This window comes from Podarcis raffonei, chromosome 6, assembly GCF_027172205.1.
Source record: "Podarcis raffonei isolate rPodRaf1 chromosome 6, rPodRaf1.pri, whole genome shotgun sequence".
Classification (NCBI taxonomy): domain Eukaryota; kingdom Metazoa; phylum Chordata; class Lepidosauria; order Squamata; family Lacertidae; genus Podarcis; species Podarcis raffonei.
Genome location: NC_070607.1, coordinates 2,787,036 through 2,797,465, shown reverse-complemented (window position 1 = coordinate 2,797,465; position 10,430 = coordinate 2,787,036).

Sequence of the window (10,430 nt, the reverse complement as noted above, 5' to 3'; positions counted from 1 at the left end):
TGTAGTCTGGATACCACAATGATTTAAGTGAATTGAAAATGCAAAGTGCTCAATAGTATTTATTTCTTTTTAAAATCAGAATTGGAAAACTATGATGGGATTTGTTATTAACCAGGGCCTGCCTCTTTGGGCTTACTAGGAAGTTGTATTTTCTTATTTTTGTTAAATATTTTTTATTAATTTTCAATTACAAAAATCCAATATTCATCTTATTATATTAATACTAAACAGCAATATCAATTCAAGTACAAATCAATTACATAGCCAATTATAAATCTGATCCGGCTTCCCACGTGCTGTACTTCAGGGTCAGAGTCCCTTTAATTCTACCTCCAGATTATTGCTCAAAGCAAATACAATCGATTCTTGATAAAAACCCTTATACCACAACTACAATAATTAACTTCAGTTTGCATTAACACATATAATAATTTGTAATTTCGCAAGTGAACTACTCCTTTCTTCTTCCTGTGTGAGGTTTTAATTTCCATCAATTGTTTCTTTTAATTCTTTATCAAATATTATGTCTATATTAATTATTCCTAATCTCCTTTGTGCCTTACGGCTGTGTTGACTCGGAAGTTATTCTGGAGAGGTCTCTCTCTTTGTTCTCAACTCTTCTGATGCAGCTGGAAATTCCACTTTCGATTTCAAGCAGGGAGTCACCCAATGTCCTGCCAAAGCCCTGGTGGGCCTCCAGGTTCTCCCCTCCACGTCCTGTTGAAGCAATTAATTATAATTATTCATAGAAGAGTGATCTGGTGCCCTGCCAGAGCTCCGGCAAGTCTTCAGAGTCCAGTCCCTTCTCCCCTCAATGAGGGGGCAAGTAAAAAAATTAACTCTGCAGAGGCTCCAAGCCCTTTTTATAATTATTCCAAATATTAATATTTTCCTCACACAGTCCCGTTTTTCATTATAATCCATATCTGTACTCCCATCTCCCTCTTAACTTGCTTTATTTTCTTTGGCATTCTCGGGGGGGGGGTTGCCGAGTCATTTATGTAACAAAGGAATTATAATGAAGTGATTGGCTCCCCCCTCCCAAACATACCATTTGTTGCTCGAATGAAGTCATCTTCCAGTTTAAATCTGTACAACCTTGTAGCTGTTTCGATTTGGCAGTCCTTAATCTTGTCCCATCATTAGCGTCACACGTCTGTGTATTAATCCTAATTAATCTCTTAATGAACAGAAGAACTGCTGCTCTTAATGGCAGCATTGGAGGGTTACCAAGAAGTGAAGTGCTTTTGCACTCAGCATCTCCCTACCTCTCACCTCCATGTCAGAACAAAAGGCAGGTATCGAAACGATCTCCCCCCCCCCCGGGCCCTGGGGGGAGCTTTCAAGGATAATTACCCTCAAATCATCCTTGTTTGTCTTCGCTAAAGGTCTCTGCTATCGTGGGAGCTGTGCCATTAAGGCAACTGGAAACCGGAAGCCAAACGCACACACTTTTCAACATCTCTCAACAACTCTCCCTTTAGAGAGTTCCCAGATTTCTCCTTTTTCAACATACTTCATCATATTGTTCTACACAGTATTTCACTGCATCCACCTATTACCGTAGCAACATGTTCTAATCTACAGGGAAATGTAAAGCTGCAAAGTCCTGCTTACATTTGCACAACTCCCTGATTCAGATGCTTGCAGAGCACAGCTAGCCCAATGCTACCTTCAGAAAGACAGCCTTCTAGCTGAAGCGGTTCTCTATTTTAAGGACTGTCCAGCTCAAGCCCAACTGAAAGATAAAGAACTATTAGCAGAGGCACAGAACTTGAGGATCAACAATGAGCACAGTGGTTCTCAAGCCTTTTTCCTTGGGCCACACTTTCAAACCCCTTAAATGCCCCGCTTTAATAGGGGCATCACGAATCGGCCTCTGTTCCCAGAATCGACTGCCCTGATTTTGCTCCCCTGTGCTGGTTGTGCCAGAGTGAGGCACCCCAAAACAGGCATCGGGAGACTTGGCACTGGCAGGAGCAGCCTTCTGGAAGACCACACCAGGGGAGGGAGGCAGGCAGGGAGGGGTGAGTTTAATGAGTCTAGCCTCACCTACTTCAAAGGGTTGTTGTGGGGATTAAATGAGGAGAACCATGTATGCCACCCTGAACTCCTTGGAGAGAAAGGTGGGCCAAAAAATGTAATAAAATGAAGAGAAGAGCTTGATAGAAGAGGTGCCTTAGCTGCTATTTACATGGCAGCAGCATCAATGCTGCTTACTGGGAGGAAGAGGGGCAAGGAAGAGCCACACTGCTCCTGTGGCCATTGCTCTGCCTCCCGGGGTCACCGCCTCCGAGTTCCCACCGGAACCCAGCCGTTTGAATCGGCCAATCTGCAGCGGTCCGGGGGGTGGAACTAGGAGGAGCGGATCTTACCGATGCAGGCTTCCCTCTGGTCCGCTCCTCAGATTTAAAGGAGGTCAGAGGCCTCTGGGCTAATCTACTTTGCATCAGTATATGGGGGGCTGGGCTAGATGACCCAGGGCCCCTTCTAAGCCTGTTTTCAGTAACACGAGAGGAGGATCCTGTTCCTTAGTTATTAATTAGTCATGCGGTCATAAGCATGCGTGCACATGCGGGGTGACAATGCATGGCTAGTTCACACATGATCTATGGTACTCTTTCTGTGGGAGCATCCATTTATGAATTCTCTTCTTCAGTGCCTGGTCAGCTCAGCTGGTTGGACTGGATGATCCTGGGGGTCCCTTCCAACTCTACAGTTCGCCCTGCACAATTCATATCTGAACAGTTTCACAGTCATCTCATCTGTGCTGCGCCAGCATGGGATCTTGAGGTGCTGCCCTTGACTCCGCTTGCCAGGCCTGGGTACGGGGTGCCCCTTGAGAGAATTCCCCTCCCACTTGGGAGGCTTCCGCTGGAAAGGTGGGTGTGCAGGTGAATGCGGACAGGAAGGCTGGTGATCTCTCACTGCCCTGCCCTTCTCTTCTTTATAGTTTATGATTTTCAGTTTTATACATTCCAAGAATTTTACAATCATTTTAACATTTCAAAACTTGACTTCCCCCTCTTTCTGCTGTTCATTAAATTTATTTATTTTTATGTTTTCTGCATATCTAAATGAATGAATTTGCTCACCTATTCATCTACATTAAATATATATACTCTTATAAATGGGGGAACTCTTATAAATGGGGGACGCGGGTGGCACTGTGGGTTAAACCACAGAGCCTAGGACTTGCCGGTCAGAAGGTCAGCAGTTCGAATCTCCGCGACAGGGTGAGCTCCTGTTGCTCAGTCCCTGCTCCTGCCAACCTAGCAGTTCGAAAGCACTCAAAGTGCAAGTAGATAAATAGGTACCGCTACAGCAGGAAGGTAAACAGCGTTTCCGTGTGCTGCTCTGGTTCGCCAGAAGTGGCTTAATCATGCTGGCCACATGACCAGGGAGCTGTACTCCGGCTCCCCTGGCCAATAAAGTGAGATGAGCACCACAACCCCAGAGTCGGTCACGACTGGATCTAATGGTCTGGGGTCACTTTACTTTTATAAAACTGCAGGTTATTACAATATTCTTATCCGTTAACAGTTTATTTGTAAATATCCAATAAACCATTTCCATTCTTTTATATATAGTTGGTTATCTTGCTAATTTTTCCAGTAAGTTTCGCCATTTCTGCATATTCCATAAGTTTTTGTATCCATTCTTCTTTCGCTGGGACATATTCTTCTTTCCATTTTTGGGCAAGTAACTTTCTTGCCCATCCTCACAACTGTTGGGAAAAAGAACCCCCGGGGATAAAAGCATGATCAAAGACTAGCATATTTGTATTTCAAACTTTATTTGAATCCATACAAAAATGATTTCTATATTTCTTTATTTAGATACTTGGAATTGTGGGGAGGGGGGAACTGGGCGTGGGAGGGGGGGTAAGAGCTCCGCTCGAGCTGCTGGTCTCACTGCTGCCGTTGCCTGGAAGAGAAAAGAAGAGAAAGGATTCTTAATATTTTAATTGATTATTATGCCGATAACCCATCTTTCTGCTCCCTCCGCCCCACTGCCACATTTTCTCTGGCCTCCCTGTTCCTGAGGAAGAAAGATCAACACTCACCATCCACGTTGTTATCGGTGGACTCCATCCCCTGGTCGCATGGTCTCACAAAAATCGATCTTATCTTCACCACCTCCTCCTTTCCGTCTTTCGTGACATTTACCTCCTCCTTCCACTCATCTCCTTCCTCCTCCTGGCAGACCAGGAGATGTATCTTGGGCAACCAGCAGCAGGAGACCAGCAGCCCGCGGAGCCTCCTCAGACTTTGGAACCTAGGGAAGAAGAGGAAACAGTGAGGAAATGGGTTCTAGAAATCTCTGTGCTGGATTTGGGGCACCAAGAAGGAGAAATCCTACTTACACTTGAGACGAAGAGAGTCTCTGCAATCTCTCCAGCCACATCTCTGATCTCCCTCACTAGCTATCCTCAAATGGTTGCTCTTCCCAAAGTGCTCAGCCAAGTCACTCAGCAGGGGGACGTGTCACAATGGAGGACATGACCCTGTTACTTTAGCTATCTTGCTTCATAACGGGCATTGTTCCCCTTCACAGTCACTTTTCAAATCTATCTTTCAGTGGGTTAAGCGGTTTTATTCCATTTATTTAGAAAAGATCTCGAGCTGGCTTCATCCAGCACGGTGCATTTCTGGACAGGACAGAAACCCCTTGCAAACACCCCCCCCCTTTCAACACGGTGGGGTCACCAAGGGAAAGCACTTCTGGCCTCGACTGCGGCTGCTGTTTCTCACTTCATAGTTCAAAATAACCCCTCTCCACACCCTGTAGAAATCTGTCCAGTATTAGGTTTCAATGTACCCCAAGCTCTACATTGGATTCTTGGCTATTAAAAACTGGTTGAAACCATTTTATTTAATTCACAAAAGAAAACCTGACATGGGATTCTGATCAAGGTTTATAGACAAAGGGTGAGACATTTATTGATCCTTTTTGTAAGTTATTATTTGTCTACTTTAATGTCTTATTTATATATAGTAATCAAGAAGGGGTTGGGGTGGGAAGCAGTTTTGAATATGAAACTGGTGGGTGGCTGTCATGAGTTCAGATCCATTTCATAGAATCATGGAATCTTAGAGTTGGAAGGGAGCCAAGGGTCATCTAGTCCAACCCCTGCAATGCAGGAATTTCAGTGACAGCATCCATGACAGATGGCCATCCAGCCTCTGGTTAGAAACCTCCAAGGAAGGAGAGTCCACCACCTTCCAAGGGAGTCTGTTCGGCTGCCAAACAGCTCTTATTGCTCTGAAAGGTTTTCAAGAATGTTTAGTCGGAATCTCCTTTCTTTGAACTTGAAGCCATCTGTCTGAGTCCTCCTGTCCAGAGCAGGATAAAAGAAGCATCCTCCCTCTTCCATGTGACAGCCTCTAAGATAGCTGAAGATCTCCTCTCAGTCTCCTCTTTTCCAGGCTAAACATACCCAGCTCCTTCAAGCATTCATCGTAAGGCTTCGTTTCCAGACCCTCGATCATCTTGGTCACCCTCCTCTGCACATGGTCCAGCTTGTCAGCAGCCTTCTGAAACTGTGGTGCCCAGAACTGGACACAGTATTCCAAGTGTGTTCTGACCAAGGCAGAATCGAGTGGTACTATTACCTCCCTTGATCTGGACACTAGACTTCTACTGAGGCAGCCTAGAATGGTGTTAGCTTTCTTTTGCTGCTGCATCACTCTGTTGACTCCTGTTAAGCTTCTGGTCCACCAAGACCCTTAGATCTTTTCCACCTGTACTGCTAGAAAGCCAGGTGTCCCCCATCCCATCTTAGTGAATCTGGTTCTTGCTGCCTAAGTGCAGAACCTGACATGATTCCCTATTGAAATTCATTTTGTTTGCTTGTCACTTGTCACCCAACTTGTCAGTTTTCCCCAGGAGGACAAGGAAACATTCATGACCGCTCATCATGTCCCAGCGGTGGGCGACATTTGCAGCCTGGCGCATTGCACCACCATCTCGGAGCCACACTGCTCCCGTGGCCGTTGCTCTGCCTCCTGGTGTCACCACCTCCGAGTTCCTGCCGGAACCCAGCTGTTTGAATCAGCCAATCTGTGGCGGTCCGGGGGGCGGAGCTAGGAGGAGCAGACCTTACTGATGCAGGCTTCCGTCTAGTCCGCTCCTCTCATCGGGGAGGAAGTTTGCCCCCACACCATGTGTTTCTGCTGGAGGCAAGAAGGCAACATCGGTTGGATCTTCCACCGCACCTGGGAGCCTTGCAGCCACCATCAAGCGGTCAGCTCTCTCCTCCAGCTGTCGGGTGCTTTCCTGATGTCCTTTGCGTTGTTTATCAATTTTCCTTTATCTTTGATTTTAGATATAATATTTTGAGTTTCCTTTTTCTTCAGTTGCTACACCAGCAACCTTCCTGATTTTTTTGCATGTTCGAAGTACTTCTGTTTCATTTTTTTTCTTTATTGAATTTATTTATTTATTGATCATTGAATTTATTGATCATTGAATTTGTAATAACTTAATAGTTTGCTTTATAGTTTTTCTCTATTTAAATTTAATTCAAAATAAACTCCTAATATTTTCTCTGCTTTTTCTAAAAGTTTATGATCATCTAACAACTCCTTATTCAATCTCCATCTACGAGTGGAGTCATTTCCCTCTCGTAGTTGCAGTATTACTGGATTATGATCTGAAATTGTTCTTGGTAATATTTCTATTTTTTTTTTAATTCTGCATATTTTAAAGCTGTGCTGGGGTTGTCTCACCAAACTTGCCCCAAACCTAGATCTAGGCATCCAGCGAATTTTCCTTTTATACCTATATTTTTCCTTGCCTACCAACAGGATGCTACTGTGAGGCAGTCAGGTGGGGGGTGGATGGGAGGCAGGAGCATTTAGGCCTGCTGGGACGCATGGCCCAGTGACTGGTCAGGGATAGATGGGAAGTTCTGCTTCAACATCCAGAAGGTCACAGGTTCCCCATCACTGAACCAGAAGTTACTGTTGTCATTTTGGAAAACGGTTAAAATGATATATAATGAAATTCAACCAAGGGGATTTGAGGAAGTCACTTAATAATGTTACCAAGATTTAAACAGGATGTATGTTTGTTTGTTTGTTTGTTTTAAATTTTGGAAAATCAATTAAAAAAATTGAAAAAAGAAGAAGTTACTGTTGTCAGTGCTGGTCTGTTGAAGCCCTTGCTCTGTACCTGAGCACTTCTGATTTAAAGTACATATTAATCCATTTTTCTCTCTCTTTTTGCTCTTCTGAAGCAACACAGCTATCAATAAAAAAAATCCTTCCAGTAGCACCTTAGAGACCAACTAAGTTTGTTATTGGTATGAGCTTTCGTGTGCATGCACACTTCTTCAGATACCAGAAGAAGAAGAAGAAGTGTGCATGCACACGACTTAGTTAACAAACTTAGTTGGTCCCTAAGGTGCCACTGGGAGGATTTTTTAAATTTTGTTTCGACTACGGCAGACCAAGATGGCTACCTATCTGTAAACAGCTACCAATAGTTTAAGCATGATTACATTTGCTCTCATAACCACTCTGTGAGGAGGGTCACTAAATTATTCCCATGAAGAGCAAGAAAAGCAAAAATGACCTGTAGTAACTTGCCCACAGACTCACAATAAATCTGCTACAAAAGGGGGTTGGGAACCTCTGAGTCTACAGTCTTCAAAGCAGGACTCCTAGATCCAAAATGAGATTTCCCCAGACACTCTACAAAACTCTTCCTAACTTCATGAAGCACAGACTATGGTGTTTACTTGTAGAGAAAAACTAGAAGAGGGGAAATTCAATATATTTTCATACATCCTTGTAGAAAGCTGCTAGTGACCCAAGTCAAAACAATGTTGCAACCTCATGCCATAAATGTCAGCTAATGGGTAATAATGGGTAATAATGAACTCCTGCTGCTCCAGGTTGTTTTGTTGGGAACAGAGAACACACTGAATCCTACCCAGGCTGCAAATCTCCACTTGGATTTTTGCATAGCTCACTTAAGAGGTTCACAGAGTCCCTAATCCTACATTAATCCTTCCCTCCATAGCTATGTTTTCTTTCCAAGAACAGAATTATTTTGTCAATGTTATAAGAAAACAAAATGGGAAGATTATGAAGCAGGCAGTCCTGTGGAGAACCCAGTTACCAACCATATGTTAAAAGCAATAACTTAATCAGTTGATATCATTTTCTATAATGCCATTACAAAAATATACTCAGCAATTTTCCCCCAATTTAGAAAATTCCAGAGGTAGCCCCTCTATAAAATCTTGTTTTCGTGAAATGAAAGTGAGAGGTTCACAGAGGTTTTCTAATATCTGCTTCATCACAACTAGGTAAACACAGAAACTTTCATATGCTTCAATTGCCCTGGCTTCTGTACTTCTCTTCTGGCTCCTGTCCATGTTTTGCCCATGAGGAAGACCTTCTACCCTGCCTCCCTCAGGGGAGAGGTTTAAAATGCACTAGACACACGTGCACTAGAATTCCTTATGCTTCAGCCTTCTGCCCAGATCTCCAGAAGATAAATATCACAGCTTGTTCTATCTTGTGTGTAAATGCACACACAAAGAGACAATATGACCCTGCACTCGCCACCTCTGGTAACCACCTAGCAATGAATGAATAGCCTGCAACTACTCTATAATGAACAGAAGTAGACTCAGCTTCCTTAAGTTGTTAATAATAATAAATCTGCTGTGGTAAATTAATAATTAATTAACTCATGCAAAAATATAATTAATGCAAAGAAAATTAATAAAGTACACAGCAAGTAGGTAGATACTTCCAGAGTGCATAGTGGGGACAGGGAATCACAATGACCTTTAGTCTGACAGTAGAGGTAATCTTACTCAGGAGTATCCCTTTTTCTATGTAATTGGCCTGCAAGCAGGGAAAGTTGAACCATAAAGAGCAGCGCACACCTCTCAGAACCCTACACAGTTGCTTCTAGTTTAGCTAGCCCTTGCTTAATGCCCACCTTACTCCCAATTCTGTCACCCTCCTCCCTACAGTCAAACTGCCAATAGCTTTCTTTTCTACAACACGGGCACACACAACACACTAGTCCTGTTCACAAAGTCACCAACGTGTAGGCTAAACACCCAAGCTGACGCCTATCCTGAGATCAAGCACCTAATACCTGCATGCTCAGTGCAACATATTAAAGGAGTGTAGGCTCCCCTTTTCAGATACTGGGTTAGATTCAACTAGATTTTACTCAGAGTAGACCCATTGAAATTAATGGTTTTGACAAACTTTGGTTGATTATTTCAATGGGTCAGAGTAAACACTGAATCCCACCTACTGTTTTAAGTATGAAAGCATTCAGGGAATAATCACCCCACTATTATCAAGTAAACAAAAGAAGGCTTAACAACTTGTATACAACTATTCCATGTGTCTGTTACTCATTCTGCCAACTCTTCCATAATTATTTCACCAGCCCAGGCAGAAGCAGCACTGTCACAAAACTGAGAAGCAATAGTGTGTAATGCCCATGTTTGGGGCATGTGCAAGCTTTTACTTGGTAAAAGGAAAAACAAATATGGTATGATAAAAGGAGAATTCTGGAATTTCCTGTGCGGCAATGTGGTGACACCCCTGCCACTGCTGCTGCTAGGAGAAAGCCAGGAGGGACCACAGAGGCCGCCGGAGCCGGATAGCTATGTGGCAGAGGCCAGGACCCGCGAAAGCGGAGCAGCATCCTAGTGAAGCCCAGCTGACTAGGAGCGCACCATTGGAGGGCTGCTCTGGCACCAGCGAGCAACTGGGTGAGTGCCTCCCGCAAGTGGGCAGGGTGAGCGTTGGGCCGTGAAGCAGCGTCTGAGCCCTGTGTGGCTGTGTCCTGAACAAACCTTTTTTTTTTTAACTTGGGAAGGGAGGCGGAGAGGCCTTCCCTCTTCACCCTGCTCTTCCAAAATAGTCTCCATCTCAAAGAAGAATCATACCGCCCAATCTCATTGATAAACCAAGACTACAAGATATTCACATCAATATACAAAATACTATTCCAAAACCCCATAAAACCCCTTGGCGCAATCAAAAAACAATGGGAGGACGACAAAGGCTATGAGCATAGCTGTCAACTTACAGATTTGAAAATAAGGGACCAGCAGCCTCGAAAATAAGGGATCAGCAGCCAAAATAAGGGGTTTTAGTCAACCAGCAGCCAAACGAAGCCTCAAGCAGTGGTTCTCACAGCGCAGCAACCTGGCAAAGGGGATGCAGCAAGGAAAACCACCGTCCCCTCTCCGCTGGGAAGCGCTGAGCAAAGGTGAGTCCCCAGGCAACGCGGCCGATTTGATCGGCACAAAGTATGCAAGCTCCACCCCCCAGTCGTTCTTAGACTCCTTATTGGGTGAGCAACGCAGCCAAAAAAACACAGCTGGAGCCTCCCTCCTCCCTGGCCGGCAGGGAGGGAGGGAGGGAGAGGAGCTGCTTCCTTTG